Below are 15,742 nucleotides of genomic sequence, written 5' to 3'. Positions count from 1 at the left end.
ATCAACATGAATTGTGCCTATTATGATTTTAAAAGTCCCTCTTTACACTGCTTTTTACTTTTGAGCTTATATCTAAGATTTTCTGATGAAATATTGACATTTTTGCCTTTCTTAATGTTTGCATTTGCCTAGTGTCTCTTGGCTTTTCCCTTTATTTTCAACTGTTCTTTATCACTTGGTCTGAAGCAAGTTTCTTGTCAACAGCACATTGCTCGATTTTGTTTTTTTAACCTAATTTGACAGCTTTTGTCTTTTTATAGAATATTCAGTAAGAGGATTCAGTTTTCCAAATGAACCAGAGCACAGAAGGGGGACTGCCTCTGCATATTTAAGTAGATTGTATTCCAAAGATATGAACATTGTTGAGGCAGGAGAACTAACTAGCTTCTTACATAGAAAGGTGTTTCTATAGGGAATGCTCCACAGAATTCCAATTAATTGTTTCACAGATTAAAAGAGACACCAGGGTTCCCTTGTAACATTTCTCATCAAAGAGTGTTCTATGGGGAAGAGATAAAACCTAAACAGTCCAGGAAGCTGAGACAAGAAACTGCAAAAAAAAAAAAAAAAGAAGGAAAGTGAGCAACAAGATAATATAAGTCACCACTGAGCCAATTAAGGAGCAGGAGATGCAGCAGCATGTCCCAAACAAAACTGATTGGAGGTCAAGTGTGGACAACCAGAGCAAGTTCTGGCACAGCTAATGTATCCCCAGGTGTGAACTGAGTAACATGAAGAAAGGCATCCTCCTGCCACCTCCTGGTGAGTTAACAAGGCAGGAACACTGCAGGATGCAAAAATAACAGGCAATGCCAAAAGCAGAGGTGGATCCAGTTTTGTAGGGACTGAAGCTTAAGCTGTTACTGGGGGCGGGTTGCAGGGGTACGGGGCTTCTTTAAGAACAAGAATACAAAATTAGGTACAAACTTGAATATTTATTGAGATAAGGAAAGCAATCACAACAAATGACAGGGTCCTTGGAGATTCAGATCTTTCTCTTCAGATCTCTTTGGACATGTTACCAGAAATGATTTCATGGAAATGTTTCCTGATTACAGCCAAGTGTTCCTTCTCCACATAGAACACCTGACAACTCCCATCTCTCTCAAGGGTCTTTTAGGTGAGAAGTCACTTAACTTTTTAAGACCAATTAGCCTCTAGGTAAATCTGCCTTTGTTCAAAATGTTGGCTTCTATGGGAGTAAGGGTAAGAGACCCATCTGCTCAGAGCAGAATAAACCAGGCAGCCAGACCGGCAATATAGAAAGCAATCCGAAAAAAAAAAGAAAAAAGGTTGCCACCAGGATGTGGTAGAAAAAAAATCAGTAAACTCAGATTTATCCATCAAAAAGTCAGGTGAGTTGAGGACTCTGGCATCAATGCATAATTTCTGAATCTTTACAGTTGGTTATGGCATACCTTATTGATTATTAGAGAAACAGTGAAACAAGCATAACTCCTGAGAAAAATACACTGAGGAAGGAGATTTTAGGACCTGTGAAAGGTGGACTTTTGGCAGCATAACTTGCTTTCCCAAAAAAGATGGGGCTAGATTCTATAAAGAGGGAGGAACTAAATTAAAGCTTGGCCAACTTGGTGAACTTACACTAGAGCATTCCTAAGCTCACTCAGTCAAATCTTTTTACCTTGTCATTAACTAAATATAAATCAATTATGAAAGTTCTGAAGGAGCTAGAGTACAGTTCAAAGATTGCTAAACCCATATGAATGAACTAGTCACATTCTTTTTTTTTTTTCTTTTTTAAAAATTTTTTTTAGATGGAGTTTCACTCTTGTTGCCCAGGCTGGAGTGCAATGGTGTGATCTTGGCTCACTGCAACCTCCGCCTCCTGTGTTCAAGCGATTCTCCTGCCTCAGCCTCCTGAGTAACTGAGATTACACGTGCCTGCCACCACGCCCAGCTAATTTTGTATTTTTAGTAGAGACAGGGTTTCACCATGTTGGTCAGGTTGGTCTCGAACTCCTGACCTCAGGTGATCCACCCACCTTGGCCTCCCAAAGTGCTGGGTTTACAGGCACGAGCCACTGCACCCGGCCTACTAGTCACATTCTTATGCAGTCAGTGAGGCTAGTATAAGGAGCATGACCCATTTGGTGAATCAGACAAGTCCAGTGTCCCAGCTCAAGATAATGTGAAGTCATTTAAAGGAAGTTGATTAACTGAAATTCCTTGTTGCAGAATCAGTAGAAAAAGACAAAAGCTTTTGATGGGATTATGCTGAATTCAATGTCATGGAACCAAACTGGAAATTTTCTGGTGAGGCATCTTCCTGAATCTTTAGGCTTTGCCAGGCTTTGCTTCTAAGAGACTACTACCCACCAATCCCTTCCCTGGGTAGTTGGAAAATTAGAGACCTTAACTTGCAGTGTGGCCTGGATTAGCTAGGGAATTGGGTGAGCGTCAGTCAGGTCATGTACCAGGAGTGCAACCTCATCTAAGGTAGCGGTAGAAATAATGGCAGCTGCGGCTGGGCACGGTGACTCACGCCTATAATCCCAGCATTTGGGAGACCAAGGTGCGTGGATTGTCTGAGATTAGGAGTTCGAGACCAGCCTGGCTAACATGGTGAAACCCTGTCTCTATTAAAAATACAAAAAAAAATCAGCTGGACATGGTGGCGGGCACCTGTAATCCCAGCTACTGGGGAGGCCAAGGCAGGGGAATCGCTTGAAGCTGGGAGGCAGAGGTTGCAAAGAAAGAAAAAGAAATAATGTCAGCTGAATTAGCAACACTGAGTTAGGCTCATTGACCTAAGAAAAAACCCTGTGTATCTGCCATGAGTCTCTTATGTGTATGCATAATGTTTTCTATGCTTTCTCAGTCTTTATAAATACGGGCTCTTCTTCCATTCCTGATTTACAGCTGATTCTCTGCTAGGGACTTGAACTTTACTTGATAACCCATTGAACATGCCAAAACCCTTGTTCTAGAGAATGGGCCCAATGTGTCTCAGTTTTATCTGTGTCCTGCTCCATACTAATGGACCTCATTTCCCAAAGAGACTCTTAGATCTATAACTTTTTGAAAGAAGAGTTAATGTCTATTAGCCCCTGTTATTATGCCAGCTATATTCCTTCCCACTGGCAGCATCAAATAAATTTTTTTTATATATAGCTGAGGTTACATGGTTACTTGTACAGAACACTGGACTCTGAACAGGTTACTTGTACAGAACCTTGGACTCTGAAGTCTGAGAAGTATAAATCATTCAATTTTTGTGTGTGGATTTTTGTGGAGATAAATCATTAAATCAGTTTTTGTGCCAGTTGATATTTATTATAAAGTTTCCTGTGTAAGAATCGAACATTAACAAAATTGGCCTTTGGTGTAACATTTACCTGGGGAGGAATATGTTTTAAATGTTAAGGAGAAACTCCATTTTAAAATATTATTCACTATATACGTTTTATTGAAAAAAAGTATCTGCTATTAAGATAGAGTTATGGCATGTTTAGCTGGTCAATTTCTGTAATTTTTAATTTTTATTTATGGGGTCTAGCTACCAGATCATCGTTAGAGAGAATATTTGAAATATAGATTAGTCACTACATTTGTGAAGGTTTAGGAAGTATTTACTGAAATGAAAGACACAACCCTAGATGTTTTAAATGAAGATTAAGAGCTCAATCTAAATATAGGAAAGTTGAACAAATGTCAAAAAGATTCATGGTGGCGCATAAAACCGTACTCAACTCTAATTGTAATTGTCAGGCAAACTATAAATTCCATTGTCAATTGTGTAATAAATATAATTTATTGAATGTTTACTATGTTTCAGGCACAATTTTAAGTGTTTTGCATGAACTGTAATTCACTGAAATGTAACAACCTTATAAGGTAGGGACTATCATTACATTTTCCAATTACAATGTTTTAAAATAAAAAAATTGATAAGTATATTACAAAGCCAATTTAGTTTTAATTATATGTTGAATCACAATGGGAAACTAATTTTTAAGATTGTGCTTTTCAATATTATTTAAGATAGAAATAAAATTATAACTGATTATTTTTTATAGTCATTGCTATAAAATCCCATCAAGTCTCTATAGAACTGACATGCAGAATTTGATGTATTTCTCTGTGGTTATTTTTGTTGTAATCACCATAAACTATGAAATTAGAAAGGCCTGGACACGACCAAAATAAAGTAAATTGACAATTTTTAAAAGTTTGGGCCGGGCGCGGTGGCTCAAGCCTGTAATCCCAGCACTTTGGGAGGCCGAGACGGGCGGATCACGAGGTCAGGAGATCGAGACCATCCTGGCTAACACGGTGAAACCCCGTCTCTACTAAAAATACAAAAAAAAACTAGCCGGGCGAGGTGGCGGGCGCCTGTAGTCCCAGCTACTCTGGAGGCTGAGGCAGGAGAATGGCGTAAACCCGGGAGGCGGAGCTTGCAGTGAGCTGAGATCCGGCCACTGCACTCCAGCCCGGGCGACAGAGCAAGACTCCGTCTCAAAAAAAAAAAAAATAAATAAATAAAAGTTTGACATGTCTTAAATTGTGTCATTTTGCTTGGAAATTTATTTTATATTAAGGAAAGTCTGGAATATAATGTGCATAGAAAAGTGATGATCAAAATTCATAAATGCTCAGGCACCACTAATGTCAAACACATAGCACTGTTTTAAAATAACAAGGTGAGTACAGAATCTAATACTCCTTTATGCCCAATGGATATATCAGAAAGAAAAAAATACCTCCAAGCCAAACTTGAGTACCAGTATTCACAAAGACTACTATATCTAAGCTCTGATTGTAAAAACATTTTTAAAAGAACATTTTCTCCTCCATTAATTATGTCAATTGCTTCCCTAGCAATTTACATTCATGAACCTTGGTTTCCAAGGCATTTTATAATGACATCATAAATGAATGAACAGAAGCTTTTCAGCCTTCCCTTTATGTGAAAATGGTTAAGGGCACCTTTTAAGTGTTCCCATTGTTCTATCACTGTGTACTTCCTCTGAGAATAACTGCATTACCTTTGCCTACTGCAGGATATCCTTGAAAATAAAAACCAAGGTTTTATCTCAGTAGTAAATGTTCTGAAAGCCTGAGACAATCATTGCTGTACTTGCTAATTCCCTTGCTGAATCCCATGACCTTCATTGTCATCAGTCTGGGAGAACGGCTTTCAAACAGTACCATTTTGGTGACTGAAAGTAAAATGTTTGTGCAAACCACCACAAGTCACATAACTGTATTTACATGTTAACAGAATAGCAGAACAGTCAACCAGAAGTTGCCATTGAGATCTTTCATACTGTTTGCATTACTTGAGGTGGTATATGTTTCCTAAAATAGCTAAATGCATTAACAATGCCCTATTTCAGTCTCACCTAATCCACTTATATAATGTGACTACTGGAGTATTACACATCAGTCTTTCTCCCTTTTTATTCCACCCTTGGTCCTGGTCCAGATTCTCTCATGCCCAGGTCATTCTTCTTATGGAATAAGGTAGAAGATATTGGATGTGATATAAATTACCACTCTTAGACTATAAATTACTTGTGTCAGGGCCCTGCCAAGGCTCTTAGTCAAATAAAGTCCAATGGGTCAGGGTGAGTACTGACGTATCCTTCAAACAAAAAGGATATGCAAATTTCAGCAATCTTCTCTGTAGACATAATTTATTTCTTTTTTTTTTTTTTTTTTTTTTGAGACGGAGTCTCGCTCTGTCGCTCGGACTGGAGTGCAGTGGCCAGATCTCAGCTCACTGCAAGCTCCGCCTCCCGGGTTTATGCCATTCTCCTGCCTCAGCCTCCCGAGTAGCTGGGACTACAGGCGCCCGCCACCTCGCCCGGCTAGTTTTTGTATTTTTAGTAGAGACGGGGTTTCACCGTGTTAGCCAGGATGGTCTCAATCTCCTGACCTTGTGATCCGCCCGTCTCGGCCTCCCAAAGTGCTGGGATTACAGGCTTGAGCCACCGCGCCCGGCCGACATAATTTATTTCTTTTGATCAATTACAACAGGTCCCTCCAGGGCCATGTCACCCAAAATAATGCATCAGATGTAAGGACTTGTCTTTTCCTCATTTACTTCTTGGACCTACTTAGAAAACTGGGGCAGCATTTTTTTTGTTAATACTGTCTTAAGTGCATGATCTAACTTGGAAAGGTAAATTTTAATACTAAGGATCAAGGCTTTTTTTGGCTTTAATCAGCTCTTAGTGATCTTTTAATTTATTTAAATAAAACAATACATTAAACTTCTATTTTAAAAATTAAAAATCTTGTTTCTCTCCTCTTCTAGGAATACACTAAATGCTATTATAGGAATGACAATAAAGCTTTAAGTTCACATCTTAGTCTTTTTTCTGTTGCTATAACAGAATATCACAGACAGGATAATTTGTGAGGAAAAGAAATGTATTTCTTATAGTTCTGGATGCTGGGTAGTCCAAGATCAATCAGTCACATCTGGTGAGGACCTCTTGCTGGTGGGAAGACTGCAGAGACCCCAGGTGGCACAGGGCATCACATGGTGAGGGGACTCCCAAGACATGGCAAAACCGGCCTTTTATAACAGTCTCACTCTTGTGATGATTAACCCATTCCCCATTAGTAACCCATGAATTCATTAATCCATTCATTTGTGAATGGATTTATCTGTTCATGAGGGCTCTGCCTTCCAAAGGTCCCACCTCTCAGCACTGATGCAATGGAGATCAAGTTTCCAGCACATGAACTTTTGGGGGACATGTTCAAACCATAGAAATCCACATAGACAAATATAGAAAATAATATTGCAGCATAAAAACTGGTATTTGGGAAAAGTGGGTGCATGGGGAGATATAACTGACTTCTCAAGGTAAAGAGAGCCCAACCTGAAGTGCCTCCTGATAAGAATACTATTGACAAGTGGGCAAATTCATTTATGGATATTGTGCCTAGGACTTGGAGATACAAGGTACTCAAGTTGACAAGAATTAAACAGAAGAATTGCTTGAAAACAATATAAAAAGCAGATAGAGCCCCTGAACTGTCTCTTACTTTAAAAGGCCAAGTAGTTAACTCTTCTTTATCCATGTCCCACTCCTGGGCAGGGGATCAAATTTTTACTCTCTGGAGAAATTGACCTAAAGAAAGTCTGGACAAACAACATTAAAATAAGGCAGGAATAAAGGCCAGTGTCTGAAAACATAGGGGATATATGCATGGCGGAATTCCAGGGGACTGTGACAGTCTAGGATGTCTTCACACTGAATGTTGGTGGGTTCAGAGGATCAGCATATTTTACCACTACTCCACTTCCATGCTTGAAAAGAAGACTGAAAGATTTAAAGATTCTCCCATATTTACATTGTGGAGTTCCCCCAATGAACTGTCAGCACATTTTCTAATTACCCCATAATGACATTTTTTCCACTAACACAAAATTCCTAGTTAGTAAACTTTAGTAAATAAGAAGTAGAAAACCAAGCAGTCACCAGAAATTTAAGGAAAGCTTTCCAAAAAAAGAGTCAAAGCAAATAGAATAAGGGATATCATATTTGAAAATCTCAAATTATAACCCTCTAATTGAAATCATTAGAGAGACAAAGTTAAATTACATACATAAAGGGAAAAGAATGCTATGACAAATAAATCATCAGAAAAGAGTAAAGATTTTTGAAAATGGAAATATAAGGGCCAAACTAATTTAAAAAAATAAATAGTAGAGTTTTGGGTTTAAATAAGATTGAATAAGCATAGATAAATCCATTCACAAATGAATGGATTATGAATTAATAGGTTACTAATGGGGAATGGGTTAATTATCACAAGAGTGAGACTATTATAAAAGGCCAGTTTTGCCATGTCTTGGGAGTCCCCTCACCATGTGATGCCCTGTGCCACCTGGGGTCTCTGCAGTGTTCCCACTGCAAGAGGTCCTCACCAGATGTGACTGATTGATCTTGGACTACCCAGCATCCAGAACTATAAGATTAAATAAGACTGAATAAGATTAAATAAGATTGAATAAGATTTAAATCTTTCAGTCTTCTTTTCAAGCATGGAAGTGAAGTGGTGGTAAAATAAGCACATTATCCCTCCTCTCCCAAAAAATACAAATAGAAGCCTAGATCGAATGCAGTAGACAGCAATCTGAGGAGTCTCAACAGTAAATTGTAGCAGGTAGATTGGGTAAGAAAATTAGAATTGAAAATACTAAAAACTCAAGTGGTACATTTTCTGTTTTCATTTTGTTTTGTTTTCTTCTATATAATACAGTCTCAACTCAAGTGCAGTCAAATCCAAAAACTATATACTAAGCATGGACAGAAATACCTCCAAAAGAATATCTGTCTGTCTCTCTCTCTCTCTCTATTTTTTTCACCAGAAAAGCAGGAATAGGAACCTTTATGGGACAGAGACAGTATCCTTAGGTTTTTGTTTCATTTCGTTTTTCTGTTCTACCCAGATTGCGGGTGTGTTTCAGTTTTGAAGATGCATGTCAGCTGAGGAGTAGTGTGTGGTGAGCATGACAAATACCTAAAACTTTCAGGAAGGTGAATCCTTCTCTCTGACCATGGGAACTATGGTCTGAAGATGAATGCTAATCCCAAGATCATTCAAATATTGAAATTATGAAACAATGACTTCCAAATCAGCTATGATAATGGACTGTACAAGCTAGGGTCTAATACCCTCAAAATAAATGGAAAGACAGAACATCTTAGCAGGGAAATAAAAGGTATAAATGAAAATAATGGAAATTTAGAACTTAAACACACAGTATCCAAAATTTGAATTATACTTGATTGCTGCAGTTTGTCACAGTTACTGTGCGACTGAATGAAGGGGGACGAACGCAGAAATGAAAACTTAAAACAAAAGTAACTATTTTATTTTATTTATTTATTTTTTGAGACGGAGTCTCGCTCTGTGGCTCAGGCTGGAGTGCAGTGGCCGGATCTCAGCTCACTGCAAGCTCCGCCTCCCGGGTTTACGCCATTCTCCTGCCTCAGCCTCCCGAGTAGCTGGGATTACAGGTGCCCGCCACCTCGTCCGGCTAGTTTTTTGTATTTTTTAGTAGAGACGGGGTTTCACCGGGTTAGCCAGGATGGTCTCGATCTCCTGACCTCGTGATCCGCCCGTCTCGGCCTCCCAAAGTGCTGGGATTACAGGCTTGAGCCACCGCGCCCGGCCAAAAGTAACTATTTTAAAGGAAAGGGCCAGGGGAAGAAGAAGAGGCCTCCCTGTTTCTAGTGAGCAAAGGCAGAAGCCCTGAGCTTCTACAGCTCTTTGTATTTATTGGGTAGAAAGAGCAGGGAGGAGGAGGTAATGATTGGTCAGCTGCTTAATTGATCACAGGTTCACATTATTGCTAACAGGCTTCAGATGTGCCTAATCACAAGCAACATTGAGCTTGGGGCGTGACTGCCCTCAGCATTCCTTCTGGGCAGCAGTTGCAGCTTGTCAAGTTTGCCAACATCCTGCTTTTATGAGAACAGTGTGCTGTTTACTCACATAGCCTCCAGTGGTATACTGAGTTGATCATGACCCTCTCTCTCTCAGCCTACAACACCTGATAGACTCACTAGCAAAATGAGAGTGAGATGACTGAAAGTGGAATCAGTGAACTTGAACCTAGATCAACAGAAACTATCCAAATTGAACAAGAGAGAAAAGCATTGAAAAAAATGAACAACACCTCTCCCTAGGGTATTGTGGTAAAATGCCCAAAGGTCTAATCTTTATGTCATCAGAGTCCCAGAAGAAGACAAGAAAGGAAGGGTAATTTGGGAAAAAAAATTATATATATGTTATAAATATATAAATATATATAAATGCACACAAACACACACGAGTAAGCAGATTGAATCAGTAATAAAAATTTGCCCGTCAAGGAAAAGCTCAGGGCTGGATGGACTCACAAGTGAATTCTACCAAACATTTAAAGAAGAGTAGATACCAATTCTTCTCAAATTATTCCAAAAAGTTAAAGAGGGAATACTTTCATACATATTTTATGAGGCCAGTATTACCCCGATACCAAAACCAGATGAGGACAGTATAAGGAAAAACAAACAAACAAACTATAGGCCAATATTCCTGATGAACACTGATGCCCAATCCTCAGAAAAATACTAGCAAACCAAATTTAGCAACTTATTTAAAGAATCATTCACCATAATCAAGTGGGATTGATCCCTGGGATGCAAGTGTGCTTTAACATACATAAATCAATAAATGTGATACATCGCATTAACAGAATGTAAGATAAAACCATATTATTATCTCAATAAACACAAAAAAAGCATTTGACAAAACTCAATATCCTTTCATGATAGACACTCTCAGATTAGGTATAAAAGGAATATACCTTAGCACAATAAAGGCCCTATATGGCAAGCCCATAGCTAGCATTATACTTAATGATGAATAATTGAAAGCTATTTTTCTAAGGCCAGGAAAAGACATCTTAATAGGAAAGGAAGAAATGAAATTGTTTTGTTAATGACATTTTATATATAGAAAACCCTAAAAGAACCTTGTCCAACCTGTTGCCCGCAGGCTGCATGAGGCCCAGGATGGCTTTGAATGTGGCATAACACAAATTGGTCAATTTTCTTAAAATATTATGAGATATTTTCAGCAATTTTTGTTTTTTAGCTCGTCAACTATCACTATAACTCATAAATGGGAATTTATTTCCTCAATTCTAGCCCATCCATAACGGATACCAAGATATGAGGCATAAAGTTCTCTAACAATTCATATTCAACTTATTCCTAGTACTTTGGTTTGCAAGTCAAAGGTGAAACTTGAGCCAACTTGGAGTGCCACTAGCTGAATAGTAATCGATCTCAAGTCAAGAGTTGAAAGTTTAGCCAATTACTTTGAGTTAAGGTTGATTAAGTTTCCTGCCAATCATGTAATAATTCTGGGACTGCTATCATGATTCTAGATACTGAGTAAATAGACTAATCTGTTTAAACATTTTTCAAAGATTAAGTTTGGGCAAGATGGGTATACACTTACATACATAGGTTTATGTGTGTTCAGTTAGCGAATATGCAGAGAGATAAAATTTCATTCAAGAGAAACACTCATTTTTATGTAACCAATGTAGGAGGTGGCATAATATTTTTTAAGTATTTATAGTGGAACGGATATGGTTTGAAAACCGCCTCTGCCACCTTACCAACTGTGATATTTTACATAACTATTTAACTTCTTAAACTTCTGTTTTCTAATTTGTAAAATCTTAAGGGGTTATTTTGAAGAGGAATAGCATACAAGGAAGGCACATGTGATGCATGCCTTGACATTTTTCTCTCAGGTTCTTCCATGTAGTAGGAAACAGCATTAGTCTGTTTGCATTGCTATAAAGGGATACCTGAGGCACACTAATTTATAAAGAGGTTTGGCCAGGCTTAGTGGGTCATACTCGTAATCTCAGCACTTCAGGAGGTCTTGGTGGGAGGATCGTTTGAGGCCAGAAGTTCAAGAATGGACTGGGTTAGTAGACCCTCTCTCTACATAAAAAAAAAAAAAAAGAAAAGAAAAAAAAAAAAATTAGCTGGGTGCGGAGGCTGCCTCCTGCAGTCCCATCCACTCACCAGGCTGAAGTGGGAGAATGACGTGAGCTTGGGTGGTTGAGGCTGCAGTGAGCTGTGATGACACTGCTGTACTCCAGCCTGGGTCTCTATCTCAAAAACAACAACAACAAACAAACAACAACAACAAAGACATTTATTTGGCTCACAAATCTGCAGGGTGTACAAGAAGCATGGTGCCAGCATCTGCTCAGCTTCTGATGAGGGCTTCAGGAAGCTTTTACTCATGGAGTAAGGCAAGGGGAACCAGCATGTCACATGATGAGAAAGGAAGCATGAGAGAGAAGTGCCAGACTCTTCAACAACCAGGTATCATGTGAACCAACAGAGTGAGAACTCACTCATTACCAGGAGGAGGGCACCAAGTCATTCATGAGAGACCTTCCCTGCTGACCCAAACACCACCCCACCAGTCCCCACCTCCAACACTGAGGAACACATCCCAACATGAGATTTGGAGGGGACAAACATCCAAACTGTATCAGAAAGTTGGCTGTCAGTGGTTCTGACCTCACTGAGTTAGGACTCTTTGATCAGAGGAGGATAAGGGGTTTTTTATTCTCTTTCTTGACTTCTCATACTTACTGAGAACATTCTAATTTTTTTGATCTTCTTAATAACGTGTGGAAGAGTAAGGTCCAGAGCCCAAGATTTGATCTCTGATTCTACTCACTGTTCTCTCTGACACTTAAATCAATACTTTAACCAGTTTTATTTATTTATTTAGAGATGGAGTCTTGCACTGTCATCCCGGCTGGAGTGCAGTGGTGTAATCTCGGCTCACTGCAACCTCCACCTCCCGGGTTGAAGTGATTCTCCTGCCTCAGCCTCCCAAGTAGCTGGCCACCACCACACCCAGCTAATTTTTTTGTATTTTTTAGTAGAGACAAATTTCACTATGTTGGTAAGGCTGGTCTCAAACTCCTGACCTCATGATCCGCCCACCTCGACCTCCCAAAGTGCTAGGATTACAGGTGTGAGCCACCATGCCTGGCCACTTTAACTAGTTTTAAAACAATTGTTACTTCAGCATAAATTCTACCTATCATAGAAATAAGGATGCAGCTTATAGGGAGTGTCTACGTTATTTTCCTCGTTTTCATTGTATTTTATGTTTTCCTTGCTCAGACCAGACTCGTGCAATCTTTAGCTCTCAACTCATAAGTGGACACCTATTACTGGATTTAATTGAAGTGATGATACACAGGTGTTTTATGTATTTTTTCAGAATTTCTGATGTCACTCTGTGGGTATTCCTTATTGATTTAGCAGATCCATCATTTGGCTCTGAGGCTTGGACTTTTAATATGCCAGTTCTGGATTTCCCAGATCTTTCAGGGACTGTGTAGATAGTGAATATTTTCATGAATAATATTAAGATGTAGTATGTACATAAAAATTAGCACAGAACAAGCTCTGCTTCTTTCGGAAATAGCAGGATAAACTAACAACATTTATTGTCTGGTAGACAGAGTTCTAAAACGCTCCTATAAGGTTTTCCCAACTTAATACCCGGTACTGTGAAAATGATGAGAAGTATCTTTATCCACTCATTGATTAACGGGCATTTGGGCTGGTTTCACAGTTTTCCAACTGTGAATTGTGCTGCTATAAACATGCATGTGGAAGTATTTTTTTCGTATAATGACTTCTTTTCTTCCGGGTAGATACCCAATAGTGGGATTGCTGGATCAATGATAAGTCTACTTTTACTTCTTTAAGGAATTTCTTTACTGTTTTTCATTTGTATATCTTTTTTTGAGAACTGTCTATTCATGTCCTTAGCCCACTTTTTGATGGGACTGTTTGTTGCTTTCTTCTTGCTAATTTTGTTTGAGTTTCTTCTAGATTTTGGATATTAGTCCTTTGTCAGATGTATAGTTTGTGAAGATTTTCTCCCACTCTGTGGGTTGTCTGTTTACTCTGCTGACTGTTCCTTTTGCTGTGCAGAAGCTCTTTAGTTTAATTAAGTCCCACTTATTTATCTTTGTTTTTGTTATATTTGCTTTTGGGTTCTTGGTCTTGAAGTCTTTGCCTAAGCCAATGTCTAGAAGAGTTTTTCTGAGGTTATCTTCTAGAATTTTCATAGTTGTAGGTCTTAGATTTAAGTCCTTGATCTATCTTAAGTTGATATTTGTGTTAAGGTGAGAAATGAGGATCCAGTTTAATTCTCCTACATATGGCTTGCCAATTATCCCCCAAATGGTCATGTGTATATATATGACAAAATACTACTCAGTCATAAAAAGGAACGAGTTAATGACACTCGCAGCCACCTGGATGAAATTGAACACTATGATTCTAAGTAAAGTAACTTAGGAATGGAAAACCAAACATTGCATGTTCTCACTCATAAGTGGGAGCTAAGCTATGAGGATGCAAAGGCATACAAATGATACAATGGACTTTGAGGACTCAGCAGAAAGGGTGAGAGGGGGTGACGGATAAAAGACTAGAAATTGGGTTCAGTGTATACTGCTCGGGTGATGGGTGCACCAAAATCTCACAAATCACCATAAAATAACTTACTCATGTAACCAAATACCACCTGTTCCCCAAAAACCTATGGAAATAAAAAATACAATAAAATAAAATGAATAAAAGTAAGCACTGTGCCAAAAAAAAAAAAAAAAAAGAATATGATGAGAAATCACAAGTGTTATTATGCTACCTTTCCATGGCAAAAGGGATTTGGCAAATATATTAACGTTACAAATCAGTTTACTTTGAGTTAATTAAACAGGAGATTATCAGGGCGAGCTTAATCTAATCACATGAGACATTTAATACCATAATACATATCTTTTTCTGTCTGGTGAAAGAAGAGGAAGTCAGAGAGAATCAAAGAATGTGAAGAGGGACCTCATGTAAGGAGGTCTAGGAGCCTAGAGTGATCTTCAGCCAACAGTCAAAAAGATAACTGGGACAACCACAAGGAACTGACTCCTATAAGACAAATGAGCCCGGAAAAGGACTCCAAGCTTCAGATGAAAATGTAGTTGGCTGACACTTTGATTTTAGTCTGGTGAAACCCTAAGCAGAGAATCCAAGTAAGTCCCCCTGAACTTCTCACCTAAAGAACAATGAGTTAATACATAAGGGTTATGATAAGTCATGAAATGTGTGGTAATTTATTACAAAACAATATATAATGATACAGATACCTATTTGGTAGCCAGATATTATCCTAAGTATTTTCCACATGGCATTTAATTTAATTAACACAGCAACTCCATAAGAGACAGATCCTTTTAACTATTTTTCAGGTGGTAAACTGAGGCTCAGGTAATTTATGTGATTTGTCTAAGGTCCCATAGGCTATAAGTAGCAGAGCCCAGACTGAGGAGTGTTTGGCTGTTCATGCAAATGCAAGCAGCTTTCATTAAACTATTCTCGGAAGTCTGTCAGAATAGCCAGCAAGGATACCAACTAAGTAGGGAAAGTCACTCCAAAGGAGTGACCCAAAGAAACACATTTTAACCTGAACTGCCTGCCTGGTAATATACTGAAGGCAAATCAGTCCCAAAGACTAAAACAGTTAATTTTCTGTGATCTCTCCCTGTTTTATTTAATATAATATGACCTTAACCTAGTCTTGATATTTGATTTCTGAACAATGAGTCAAGAGAGTTGCCTTCTCTATGTAGTGGTACTTTATTGTTGTCAAAGACTTGCCCTTTGGTGCTTCATATTTTGCTTTACCTACATGGAATACTACTAATTTAGGTGATAGCCTAACTATTTATAGTTAAATGCACCCACCAAATTCCCTTTACCCTTCAAATTAACTAAAAAGAGACAACTTCCTACTTTTTACACCACATAAAATTCATATTTTGCTTTAATGTAATTTTCCAGCAGAGAGCCTAGTGGAGTTCACTTAAAACTAACCAAATCAGCTGTTAAATTGTCCATTTGATCACCAGGGTCATAGGCATAGTTATTTGACTGAGTTATGACAATGCTCAGAAACGGAAAATACAGTCAAAGGTTATCATCTAGTCCAAAAACAATTCAACAGTTGTTTTTATAGATTTTCATATGATAATATTGTTTTACTTTCTAGTACCCATATTTGATTTCATTTACAAATAAAATACTACCCACTCTATGAATCATGCTTTTATCTCAAATATATCTAGAGTGAATCTCTATGATTTTAACAA

The 15,742-nt window shown here is 38.4% G+C and overlaps 2 long non-coding RNA genes across 2 annotated transcripts in view; one reads left to right on the top strand and one right to left on the bottom strand.

The window, feature by feature from the left end:
* LOC117098701 overlaps nt 1–15,742 on the bottom strand; it is a 176,933-nt gene that overhangs the window by 111,856 nt on the left and 49,335 nt on the right. The gene's annotated exons all lie outside the window — the stretch shown is intronic.
* On the top strand, nt 89–14,636 carry LOC117098702. The gene is made up of 3 exons (XR_004443550.1): nt 89–762; nt 11,736–11,885; nt 14,399–14,636. It is a non-coding gene; the product is annotated as an uncharacterized LOC117098702 (long non-coding RNA).

Source organism: Trachypithecus francoisi, unplaced genomic scaffold (assembly GCF_009764315.1).
Source record: "Trachypithecus francoisi isolate TF-2019V2 unplaced genomic scaffold, Tfra_2.0 Lachesis_group16, whole genome shotgun sequence".
Classification (NCBI taxonomy): domain Eukaryota; kingdom Metazoa; phylum Chordata; class Mammalia; order Primates; family Cercopithecidae; genus Trachypithecus; species Trachypithecus francoisi.
The sequence above is the reverse complement of the archived record's forward strand: the minus strand, read 5'-3'. Positions and strand labels throughout refer to the sequence as shown.